Source organism: Salmo trutta, chromosome 40, assembly GCF_901001165.1.
Source record: "Salmo trutta chromosome 40, fSalTru1.1, whole genome shotgun sequence".
NCBI classification, from domain to species: Eukaryota; Metazoa; Chordata; class Actinopteri; order Salmoniformes; family Salmonidae; genus Salmo; species Salmo trutta.
This window is the reverse complement of record NC_042996.1, coordinates 15,178,858-15,192,123: the sequence shown is the minus strand read 5'-3', so window position 1 is coordinate 15,192,123 and position 13,266 is coordinate 15,178,858. Positions and strand designations below refer to the sequence as shown.

At 44.7% G+C, this 13,266-nt stretch overlaps 1 long non-coding RNA gene across 1 annotated transcript in view; it reads right to left on the bottom strand.

The window, feature by feature from the left end:
• Positions 1–10,669, bottom strand: part of LOC115180297 (uncharacterized) — a 33,413-nt gene extending 22,744 nt beyond the window's left edge. The window contains exons 1-2 of the long non-coding RNA XR_003873049.1: positions 10,554–10,669; positions 9,815–10,064 (exon numbers count right to left, since the gene is read on the bottom strand). This is a non-coding gene — a long non-coding RNA (uncharacterized LOC115180297). The remainder of the gene's footprint in view (positions 1–9,814; positions 10,065–10,553) is intronic.
• Positions 10,670–13,266: the final 2,597 nt, after the last annotated feature.

The following is a 13,266-nucleotide window of genomic DNA, read 5'->3' as shown; positions in this document are numbered from 1 at the left end:
AGTGCATTACCTGCTTCTGGTGAACACATTCATTTATTTGCTTTAAGCATAACAAATGGCCAGATTTTTTTTTTTTTGAAGAGATTGAAAGAGAAAGTGAGATTGAATATGACTCCACGGGAAGTGATCTGGCTCGGGAGGACAGATGGATCGGTCAGTAAAAACATGCATGAATAGCTAGCTAAGCTAATGTTAGCTGGTTTCAGTAGCTGGCTAGCCATGTATTTTGTTTTATGTAGTTGTGGTCTGCTTCGTTGTGTTTGGGATACAGTAGCTAAGTTAACAGTCTAGGGCCCATGCACCGTTCCAGTGATTTAGGTTATAGCTAATATTGGATATAAACAATTATAGTAGTTTTATATTGTTTGTTGATAAAATGTGGATACATGTGCGTTTTTAACTTTGGAGACGAATGGCCACATGGCAATGCCCCATTGTCTCCAAAGTCTCCTGTGCTCCAATTGTTTGCATTGGGTTTTTTCTTGTAGTAGGCTGTATTGTTTTACAGTACGGTGTTAAACTTTAGTTCTGGTGTTAGAAGCTTCTCAGGAACACAGAACACTCTATTTCATGAGGATAGGACTCACCATTGCTAATATCTTATTTTCAAGTGATTGAAAAAGGTCACAGACAGGTCAATGTTAATCCCTGGTCAATAATGGCACCAAATCACCGGTCTGGATTCTTAATTTCAACACGTTTTGTCCAATATCTCAAGATAGGGTGGTCATATTGTTATGACATTTTCAAGGCTGACATAGAACACAGAGGTTATTCAAATTAAATGAAAATGAAATATTTTCCAAATTATACACTTAATATACACATTAGGCAGTACAGAATATATAATTACAGTAATTTAAGCCCAATCATTAGGGTGATCATATTATTAACACATTTTCATGCTTTATGCAAAACTGAGAGTACGTAACAATTTCTGAAATTAGAATACAACTTTTATACTCGTTTATGCTAATTAGATACTTCATATGATAATAAGCCTGTACAGAATGTAATAATTACAGCATGTTAAGCTCATTCATTTAAAGTAAGGTGTTCATTTTGTTAACATATATTGTCGAGTAAGGTGCCATCCATGTGTGTGCGTGCACACATACATACCAGGGATGGTAACAAAGTACATATAATTGGGATTCCATAATAATGAACAAAAATAAGGGTTACTATTTACCAATTAGTAACTGTTAGATTGTATATATCACAGTTACATTGTATTCAGTAGGCCAACTGATTAGAGTGACAAATAATACACCCAACCCTGTGCCCATGTGCCACCTGCATACACACAGCCTAACACAGACACACTTCTCAGCACCCAGACCAAAACACCACTTCACACACAGCCTAACACAGACACACATTTCTCAGCATCCAGACCAAAACACCACTTCACACACAACCTAACACAGACACACACTTCTCAGCACCCAGACCAAAACACCGCTTCACACACAACCTAACACAGACACACACTGCTCAGCACCCAGACCAAAACACCGCTTCACACACAACCTAACACAGACACACACTTCTCAGCACCCAGACCAAAACACCGCTTCACACACAACCTAACACAGACACACACTTCTCAGCACCCAGACCAAAACACCACTTCACACACAGCCTAACACAGACACACACTTCTCAGCATCCAGACCAAAACACCACTTCACACACAACCTAACACAGACACACACTTCTCAGCACCCAGACCAAAACACCACTTCACACACAACCTAACACAGACACACACTTCTCAGCACCCAGACCAAAACACCACTTCACACACAGCCTAAAACAGACACACACTTCTCAGCACCCCGACCAAAACACCACTTCACACACAGCCTAACACAAACACACACTTCTCACTAAGTCTATACTGTAACACAGAAGGCTACTAGTCTAACAACATAGCTTACTTCTAAAGCAGGAAACACACCGAGAATCTCATTGCCGATATGTACTTATCACAGTGGGAGGCCCTTCCTTCTCTTGCTAGACAAAAGCGTTACCTGCTGCGTGCCGACTTGGTAGCGACGAACCTACAGATTCAACTTGTAGAATTACAATGCTCATTAGTGACTTTGAACCAATCAGAAAAAAGAGTGCATTTTCTCTGTACATCCACGGATGAGCCAGTCACACATCATGGGTAGCTAGCTAAGTGCACAGACGCAGTGCACAAAACATTAAATACATCCTCCAAGCTAGCTAACCACTATATCTAGTATTGACATTATAATTAAATCACAATGGATTAGCTAGTTTACCTGAAACTGCTGAGTTAGTGCAGTGCCGTTAGCTAACATTAGATAGCATCCCAAATGGCACTAGGGGAAAGGGGGATACCTAGTTAGTTGTACAACTGAATGCCTTCAACTGAGATGTGTCTTCCGCATTTAACCCAACCCCTCTGAATCAGAGGTGCGGGGGGCTGCCTTGGCATCCACAGCACAGGGGGAACATTGGGTTAACTGCTGTTCAGGGACAGAACAATAGATGTTTACCTCGTCAGATCGGGGATTCGATCCAGCAACCTTTTGGGTTACTGGCCCAACGCTCTAACCACTAGGCTACCTGCCGCCCCTTACTATTCCCTATATACTGTAGTTCACTACTTTACATAGACCATAGAGCTCTGGTCAAAAGTAGTGCACTATATAGGGAACAAGGTGCCATTTGGGAAACAGGATATTTCATACGCTTGCCAGCCAGACCTCAAACCATTTCCAGAATTGTCTCAAAGCAGCAGAAGTAAATTCACAGTCTACAGACCTGTTCCAGTCAGACTTCTAGTGACTAGATGAGGGTATAGTGATGAACTGTTAGTTTGACAGATATTGCCTTTAAATGGGTCGTAATACAGAGACAGTGTAGGAGTTCAGTACTCAGCTACACTGATAATTATCCTGTTAGACAGCAGCCCACACACACCAGAGAGAGAGAGAGAGTAAACACTGAGTTTAAAGAAGGTTATACTGTAACTAGATCAGCTCTCATGACTGTACTTTTGGTTGACCTCTGTTACAGACACACTCCTACAATTAGCTCTGTGTACTAAGCGAGGATGGGTTGAAGAGTTGAGGTAGTACAGGAGGAAGACATGGGGGGGGGGCAGGTTACTGGCAGGAAGGGAGGGAAGGCTCAAGAGGCCTCGTTTTTGCTGGAGATATAGACAGAGAGGGTAACCCCAGGCAATGGGTCACGATCCTGAATTTTTCATCGCCAGTCACATCCAATTACAGATGACAGAGGGGAGAAGACAGGCTCTAATAGGAGGATGCAGAGGCGAAACTATGGCTGCAGCTGTCTCCCTGTGTGTGTGTGTGTGAGAGAGAGAGAGACTGCAGTAGAGTAGTGTGTTAGTGGGCCATGGAGGCGTGATGGTGGGAGGATGAGGTTGGCATGCGCTGGGCTCTGTGGGTGCTATACATGGGATATGTGAAGAGAGAGAGAGGAGGGGTGCAGCTGCTGGGGGTGGACAAGTAGAGACGGGAATTGGTGAAACCAGTGGGTATTGAGGGAAGGAAGAGCTATGGGAGTCAGTGGTTCTTCAAAGGCATATCGGGGGGGTGGAACACCAGCACAGCAGGACAGGGGAGTCACTGACAACATGGACGAGGTGTTCTAGAATGTCGCAGTCAGATCAAAGGAGATTGAGATGCAGTGGGTGGAAACCTTCTCCGTCCTTCTACCAGTGTCTCCATTTATCCTCTACCTCTCTATCAAACTCCTTAGAGGCCATCTGTGCAGGAAGTAACATCTTTGGGTGATTTGTAAGTCAAATCAGATGAGGTGGGAGAGAGAGAGAGATGCTGTGTGTTTGTCAGTTCTTTGTAGTGAGAGTGGAGAAACACTGTAGTCATTTCTGTAGCAGAATAAACTGGGCCATCAGCACACACACACAGAATGAACCACACACAGACACACAGAGAATGAACCACACACACACGCACACACACACACACGCACACACACACACACACAGAATGAACCACACAGCATAAGCTTACACACTCCGAGCCATCACAAAGCAGCTCTGAAGATCACAACGGACTTTGGCTTTGATGAGAGACAGCATTTTACAGAGAGAACTCCCGGGACTCTCTATTTCATCTGGGTATAGCTGATACCTAGCTCAAGCTGTACCTAGCTCAAGTCCTTCAGACTAGCTACCAAACCCAATTAACTAGACCAGCTATGGCTAACTCACAGCTGCAACAGCTAACTAGCCCCATCCACTCTGCCAGAGCAGCTTTGGCTAACTCAACTCAGACAGCTGTGGCTAACCCAAACTCACCTGTACATACTGTAAGTACAATACTGTCTCACCTCTACCTGTTAAACTCTGTCGCACCTACACCCAGTGTTCATTTCATCAACGAAAATAGTGAGTACAATTTTGTCAAACACCTATTTTTCAGACGAAACTGACAAGACTATAACTAAACTAAAATTATTTTTCATTTCAGTTATCTCTGTGACTAAAATCTGACTACTAAATGGACTGGATACGATTTCTTAGGTGAGATTGAGAGCTTTTCAGTGATAAGCACCATGAATATTAGCAGCACAGATGCACAGAGCAGCTCTGTTCAGCAGTCTAAAGGACAAGCCACACCCGGCATACACAGCCTACATCAGCTGGTGCGCTGCAGAGGAGCAAGCGATGAGTGGCTCCGATTATACACATCGTGAAGCCGACTCTCCTGCTTCCCCGTGGCTAACCAGTCACCGCCAGTCTTCTAGTTAGCTACCTTTTGCCTGGTTAAGAAAGAAGCTTCTTTACTAAATGAAAAACAATAGCAGCATTGAGTTTAATAGTAAAACAACAGTTATGTTTTTCTCTCCCTCTAGTATAGAAAAGTAGGCTGTCTTTGAAAGTGTGGTCTCGTTCAACCCTCCCACTTTCCCCAGTGCATTTCATAGCCAGGTTCTGCAGCCACCGTAACCAAGTCTCCCTCTTTTCCTCAGAGAAAACAGCTTGATTCTAGCCTTTACCGTTTAAAAGACATGGCCCATATACCAGCTCTACCTTTCTCTTTCTATTGTGCATTGGTGGGCCGCTTTTTACAGTCATAAAGCATATTGCTGGCTGTTCTAAAACTCGACTACTTCCGGACTGAACCTTCAACCATTCATTTAGGCTACAACAACTACACCAGCTATAGCTAACAACCTGGGACGTAACGTTTTGGAAAATTCTGATAGAAATATGCTACTGTATGTAGAACAAACATGCCTCTCTGACATGTTGAATAAGGAATAACGTCAGCTCTATTCATGGTATTTTCAATCTGCAACGTGGCTCTGGTACCAGAACCACGTTCAGTTGCAAAACATTCTCGAATGTAAAAATATCTAAGATTAGACTAAATCTAAAAAAAAGAGTGCAAAAATTAACACTGCCTACACCTGTTAAAACTACAACACCGTCTCACCTGCACCTGTTAAAACTACAACACTGTCTCTCCTATACCTAACTCACACTCTCACCTCAAATATAGTATGTCTTGGCTAATTAACATAAGGAACCATACATGTGATTAGACCATGGCTAAAATTAATGTTACTACAAGCTTCACTCCGTTGATCTACGTACGTGTGTGTGTGTGTGTGTGTGTGTGTGTGTGTGTGTGTGTGTGTGTGTGTGTGTGTGTGTGTGTGTGTGTGTACGTGGGTGGAGTGGGATTTTTGGAGTAGCGGATACCTTTTAGTAACATGATATCCTCGCCGGTCCCTCTCCCATTTACACTTCAACATTTTTTTATTTGTGTCTTAACATTTTCTGAAGGCAAGGAAGAGTCGCCTTTCCTTGCTAGTAGTAGCTAGGTGGCAGCCTGGCTAGCTAGCTTTAGCCTTGCTAAAAACATAGCGAGCTAGCTAGCCTTTTTAGCTTCCCACATCTCCATGTGAAATAATCCGATTTATAATTTTTATAATATTTGGTTTTAAATGCAAAATAAGCTACTTTGATGAATAGCCTATGTAGCACATAGATCAGATCAAGAAACCAAGCGACAAAACTTTTCAGGTAGTTAAAAAGTATGTTGAATGCCGGAGTGTATTACAAGGAGCCGCCCCTTTTGTAACAAAAAACATTGCAACACTCCAAATATTGCGTCTGCATATAGCTTGTAGTAATTGGATCAATGGCCAAACTTAACCTGTGGACCAATGGTCAGTCATACACTATACATAGGCTAGTTATCATAAAGCAAGTTTTTTTAGAAGATGACCCCGAGGAACATGGCTGACGTTTTACATTCTGCCAACCAATTGTGCTATTTTGTTCGTTTTTTTGCGTTTTGTGTAACTTCTTTTTTTCCTTATTGTGTACATAATGTTGCTGCTACCGTCTCTTACGGCCGAAAATAACTCCTGGATATCAGAACAGCGATTACTCACCACGGACTGGAAGAAACTTTTTCCTTTAACAAGTCCGACGAGAAGGATATCCTGCTTTCACTGGAACAGGCCCAGATCCCTGCCTTTTGCGTGAAGAAAAGACGCAGGAAAAGGGGAATCTGAGAATCCGTAGGCGAGCGAGTAAACTCCCTGCCATCCGTTCTTCTTGACAATGCGCAATCATTGGAAAATAAAATTTATGACCTACAATTAAGATTATCCTACCAATGGGACATCAAAAACTGTAACATCTTAATGTTTCACCGAGACGTGGCTGAACGACGATACGGACAATATAGAACTAGCGGGATATTCCATGCACCGGCAGAACAGAGACGCTACCTCTGGTAAGAAGAGGGGTGGGGGTGTGTGTCTATTTGACACCTGGTTGGCGATGTCTAATATTAAAGAAGTCTCAAGGTATTGCTCGCCTGAGGTAGAGTACCTTATGATAAGCTGTAGACCACACTATCTACCAAGAGAGTTCTCATCTATATTATTCGTAGCCGTCTATTTACCACCACAGAATGAAGCTGGCACTAAGACCGCTCTCAACCAACTCTATAAGCCCATAAGCAAAGAAGAAAATGCTCACCCAAAAGCGGCGCTCCTAGTGGCCGGGGACTTTAATGCAGGCAAACTTAAATCCGTTTTACCAAATTTTTACCAGCATGTCACATGTGCAACCAGAGAAAACAAATCCTAGACCACCTTTACTCCACACACAGAGATGTATACAAAGCTCTCCCTCCATTTGGCAAATCTGACCATAATTCTATCCTCCTGATTCCTGCTTACAAGCAAAAACTAAAGCAGGAAGTACCAGTGACTCGTTCAATACGGAAGTGGTCAGATGATGCGGATGCTACACTACAGGACTGTTTTGCTAGCACAGACTGGAACATGTTCCGGGATTCATCCAATGGCATTGAGGAGTATACCACCTCAGTCATCGGCTTCATCAATAAGTGCATCGACGACATCGTCCCCACAGTGACTGTACGTACATATTCCAACCAGAAGCCATGGATTACAGGCAACATCCACATCAAGCTAAAGGCTAGAGGTACTGCTTTCAAGGAGCGGGAGACGAATCTGGACGCTTATAAGAAATCCCGCTATGCCCTCAGATGAACCATCAAACAAGCAAAGCGTCAATACAGGATTAAGATTGAATCCTATTACACCGGCGCTGACGCTCGTCGGATGTGGCAGGGCTTGGAAACGATTACGGATTACAAAGGGAAACCCAGACGCGAGCTTACCAGTCAAGCTAAATGCCTTGTATGCTCGTTTTGAGGCAAGCAACACTGAAGCATACACGAGAGCACCAGCTGTTCTGGATGACTGTGTGATAACGCTCTCGGTAGCCAATGTGAACAAAACCTTTAAACAGGTCAACATTCACAAAGCCGCTGGGCCAGATGGATTACCAGGATGTGTACTCAAAGCATCCGCGGACCAACTGTCAAGTGTCTTCACTGACATTTTCAACCTCTCCCTGACCGAGTCTGTAATACCTACATGTTTCAAGCAGACCACCATAGTCCCTGTGCCCAAGGAAGCGAAGGTAACCTGCCTAAATAATTACCACCCCGTGGCACTCACGTCGGTAGCCATGAACTGCTTTGAAAGGCTGGTCATGGCTCACATCAACAGCATCCTCCTGGACACCCTAGACCCACTCCAATTCGCATACCGCCCAAACAGATCCACAGATGACGCAAGCTCAATCGCACTCCACACTGCCCATTCTCGCCTGGACAGAATTAACACCTATTTGAGAATTCTGTTCATTGACTACAGCTCAGCGTTCAACACCATAGTGCCCATGAAGCTCATCAATAAGCTAAGGACTCTGGGACTAAACATCTCCCTCTGCAACTGGATTCTGGACTTCCTGACGGGCCGCCACCAGGTGGTAAGAGTAGGCAACAACACGTCTGCCGAGCTGATCCTTAACACTGGGGCCCCTCAGGGGTGTGTACTTAGTCCCCTCCTGTATTCCCTGTTCACCCACGACTGCGTGGCCAAGAAGAGGGCTCAACAAAACCTTTTCCCCCTCAGGAGACTGAAAAGATTTGGCATGGGTCTCCAGATCCTCAAAAGGTTCTACAGCTGCACCATTGAGAGCATCCTGACCGGTTGCATCACCGCCTGGTATGGCAACTGCTCGGCATCTGACCGCAAGGCGCTACAGAGGGTAGTGCGTACAGCCCAATACATCACTGGGGCCAAGCTTCCTGCCATCCAGGACCTATACAATAGGTGGTGTCAGAGGGAAGCCCATAAAATTGTCAGAGACTCCAGTAACCCTAGTTATAGACTGTTTTCTCTGCTACCGCACGGCAAGCGGTACCAGAGCGCTAAGTCTAGGACCAAAAGGCTCCTCAACAGATTCTACCCCCAAGCCATAAGACTGCTGAACAATTAATAAATCCGCCACCGGACAATTTACGTTGACCCCCCCTCCCTTTTGTACACTGCTGCTTCTCGCTGTTTATTATCTATGCATAGTCACTTCACCCCCACCTACATGTACAAATTACCTCAACTAGCCTGTACCCCCGCACACTGACTCAGTACCGGTGCCCCCTGTATATAGCCTCGCTATTGTTATTCTTATTGTGTTACTTTTTATTTTAGTCTACTTGGTCAATATTTTCTTAACTCTTCTTGAACTGCACTGTTGGGTTAAGGGCTTGTAAGTAAGCATTTCACGGTAAACTCTACACTTGTTGTATTCGGCACATGTGACAAATAAAGTGATTTGATTTGATAAAGGATTCACACAGAGGTCATTACAAATACATAGGCTGAATGTCCAATTCAAACAAAACAACATGATGTTTAATGCCAGGAAAACCCCTGGGGATCTGAAAGTTGAAAGAATGTATACAGAATTCCCATTGTTCTGATGATTGACTATTTACCCAGCATCAGCATTTATATTTGGATGTGTAAATCCAATATTTAAACATTTAAATAATATTAAGAGTTTATGAATGTAATATTCACAGAGCTCTGTGATCCAGCTAGCTTACATTCTCTGCTGGATGATGTCCCTGAGTAGTGTCACTATGGAAGGCTGGCAGGCTGTCTCTCCATCCCTCTGAGATGAAACCTCTCTGTTAATCCGTCTGTTCTGGTAAACACAGGCCTCGCTGACTGGCTAACACAAACACACAGACACACAAACAGACACCCACACACATACACTGGCAGAGCCTTTATGGCTCACACACTCACGAACACAACATTATGTGTACACATCCATGGAGTCATTGGTATGTAATACACACACACAGGCACACAAACAACACACACATGATTGTGTGATAAGCACACACACACATACACAAACAAACACACACACACTAACCTGCAGGGTCCATGACCTCCTCGATGACCGGTGGCAGGCGTAGTCCGTCCATGGTTGCCCTGGCGACTCAGTGTGAGGGATTAGGGGGAGGTGTTGTGTGGGTCCAGATGCTCTCTTGTACTGCAGAGGTCAAGTGATGGATGAGTATCGGGGGACCAGGGCAGAGAGAGACAGGGGGAGGATGACGCAGACGAAGCCCAGGAAGGCTCCTCACGCTCCGAGTAGACTCAGCCGCAGCAGCCCCTCCATCCTGGAGGTGAGAGAGACGCACGGACGATGGAGAGCAAAGAGACAAACTGAGCGAGGGACCGCAGTCTGAGATGCATGCAACAAAGAGACAAACCGTACAGCTCTCTCTCAAACTCACTCAGATGCTGCACAATTCACTCTCTAGACCTCCTTTTGTTTTGATACTGCACTCATGTCTCCTTTTTACTTGAGCTGTTATTCTATAACCCCCCCTGTCCTTTTCTCTCTCTGCCACTGACCAATAGTCTCTCTCTCATTTGCATGGTTGGTCCCTCTACTGGTTTCTCTCCCGTCTCGGTCTGGGTATCAAGCACGTTTGATGCCCATGCTTTTGCATCCCATCTCTCGCTCTACCTCTCCCTTTCCCTTTATCTGCTCTTTCTGCTTCTTTAACGACACGGGTCAAATCAAAGGCATTCCTTTCACCATCTAGGACACGTATCTGTAAGCGCAAATATCAAGTAAATATAGACACACACACTGTATTTACCTTTAATGAGAGTCAGACCTTGGAGCTCTGGATGCTGACAACCTATTCTCCTGCAGCTTGTGATTCATTTTCCGTCGGTCGTTCACTCCTCCCTCCCTCCATCCCTCCATCTTCTCTCTCTCTCTCTCTCTCTCACACACACACACACACACTCTCTCCCTCCGATTCTCTTTTCTCGTTGTGTTAACTATGCAGGCCTCATTAGTAAAGGTTCTCATACTAAATACTGCTGTCTGATTAATTCCTCTCCTTCTATCCTCTCTATCTTTCCTTACAGATTAAAATGGATTAACCCTTCCCTTACCTGCTGTTGACCCATCAGCTGTGATCAATGAACATAGCTAATTTCAACCAGCCATCGAACCTGAACAAGAGAGCACAGATTGTATGTCATGAATGCACAATGAACTTATGATGTGAGGGATTTAACCCTTCGCTGCACTGAGGACAGGTACTGGAGGAGAGACTGATGAGGTAGGACTCTTGTGGGTTCTCACAGCTGCAGTGTACCTTCAGAGAGACATGAAACACTACGGGGGAAAATATGTACAGGTTTATGGTATCTGTCATTCTGCAAGCAGCATTTTGTAATATCTACAATGCCTTTGAAAACTTTGTGTTGCAAGAACCTTTCATATTCATGGCTATCAGAATGGCATCAAATGGAACTAAAGCAGGCTACTTGTCAGTGCTGATTATTCTCAAACTATTCATTATGAATTTTGATTAGTCATGGAAATAAAATTGCTGAAAACAAATTGGCTCCCAATTTAAAAAGAAGATGGAGAACAAGCTATGAAGAAAAAATACTGAAGTTTTGGTGAAGGTAAAGCCAACTAGCACAAAAATAATATCGCGATATTGTCAAAACGATAAGATATGTTGTCCAAAAAATAAAATTTTTAATAATTATGATGTCTGTCATTCGGCAAGCCTTTGAAAGCTTTTCTCCTTCGTGTTGCAAGAACCCTTAACATTCATGGCTATCAGAATGGCATCAAATGGAACCGAAGCAGGCTACTTGTCAGTGCTGATTACTGTCTACAGATGGAACTATGTGCTCTCAGCTTTGACATGTTGTCATTGTGAGCACAAAGGTCATGAAGTAACAAACTGAGTAACACGCCACAATACACAATGACTCACAACAGGCAGGCCTCACGTTATAAAAATGGAACTGCGACGAGCTCAGAGCATCACAAGAATCGAGGCGGAGGGGTTGCTAGGCAACCAAGTCCACTGGACCGCATCACATGAAATAGGCTAGATGCAAATTGTTCAAGCTAAAAACAAAACTACAGAGAAAAGTGAAACTTTCTTAACAGTCAAACCTCATCTTTCCTTGTGAGATGTTTTCTGTTGAGGGGGTTTTAATAAATGGTCCTTGCTAGCCAATGACTGAAAGTTTCAGGAAAGACTACAAAAGTTCAAAGTTGACTTTGAAGGATTTTTCATCTTTACCAGAACACCCTGGTATCCTCTGCCCTGTGGGTTTTCTCTCTATCAGATGGCGAGTCAGTAAACCTGACTACTGTGAGTGTGACTGAGCTGCTGTGCATCCCTGTGCAACACTGCAGCAGAAGTTATATAAGGCAGGCTTTCAGAGGACCAGAGAGTGAGAGAACACTACTGTCTGAAAGGAAGAGGGAAGGGAGTGTACCCAGAATTTTGACAAATTGCATAAGTAGAATTGCATAAGCTAGTAACACATATAGGTATTGCTCCCACCACTGTGCCGCAAGGAGTGGAGGTTTCTGCTGTGTGCTATCCTATGGGAGATGCTATGAATGCCATGCTACCATCATCAGGAGGTAAGTGGGGACGTACAGTCTATGAACACACATGGAAGGACCCTGTGTCCTGCTCTCTCCAACAACTCTCTCCAGAATATCTCCTCTTCCCCCCCCCTACACACACACACACACACACACACACACACACACACACACACACACACACACACACACACACACAAACAAACTAACAAACAAAAACACACACTGGTATAAAGACAAGAAGACAAGCAGGCTGTGAAAACTAGCCTAACCTCGCTGTGGGCTAAGACAAGATCTGACCGCCTCTCCTCTCATCACTGCCCTAGCCTCGCTGTGGGCTAAGACAGTATCTGACCGCCTCTCCTCTCATCACTGCCCTAGCCTCGCTGTGGGCTAAGACAGTATCTGACCGCCTCTCCTCTCATCACTGCCCTAACCTCGCTGTGGGCTAAGACAGTATCTGACCGCCTCTCCTCTCATCACTGCCCTAACCTCGCTGTGGGCTAAGACAGTATCTGACCGCCTCTCCTCTCATCACTGCCCTAACCTCGCTGTGGGCTAAGACAGTATCTGACCGCCTCTCCTCTCATCACTGCCCTAACCTCGCTGTGGGCTAAGACAGTATCTGACCGCCTCTCCTCTCATCACTGCCCTAGCCTCGCTATGGGCTAAGACAGTATCTGACCGCCTCTCCTCTCATCACTGCCCTAGCCTCGCTATGGGCGAAGACAGTATCTGACTGCCTCTCCTCTCATCACTGCCCTAGCCTCGCTGTGGGCTAAGACAGTATCTGACCGCCTCTCCTCTCATCACTGCCCTAGCCTCGCTATGGGCGAAGACAGTATCTGACCGCCTCTTCTCTTATCACTGCCCTGATCTCGCTGTGGGCTAAGACTGGATCTCCCAGTCTCTCCTGTCATCACTTCTCTGGGAAATAC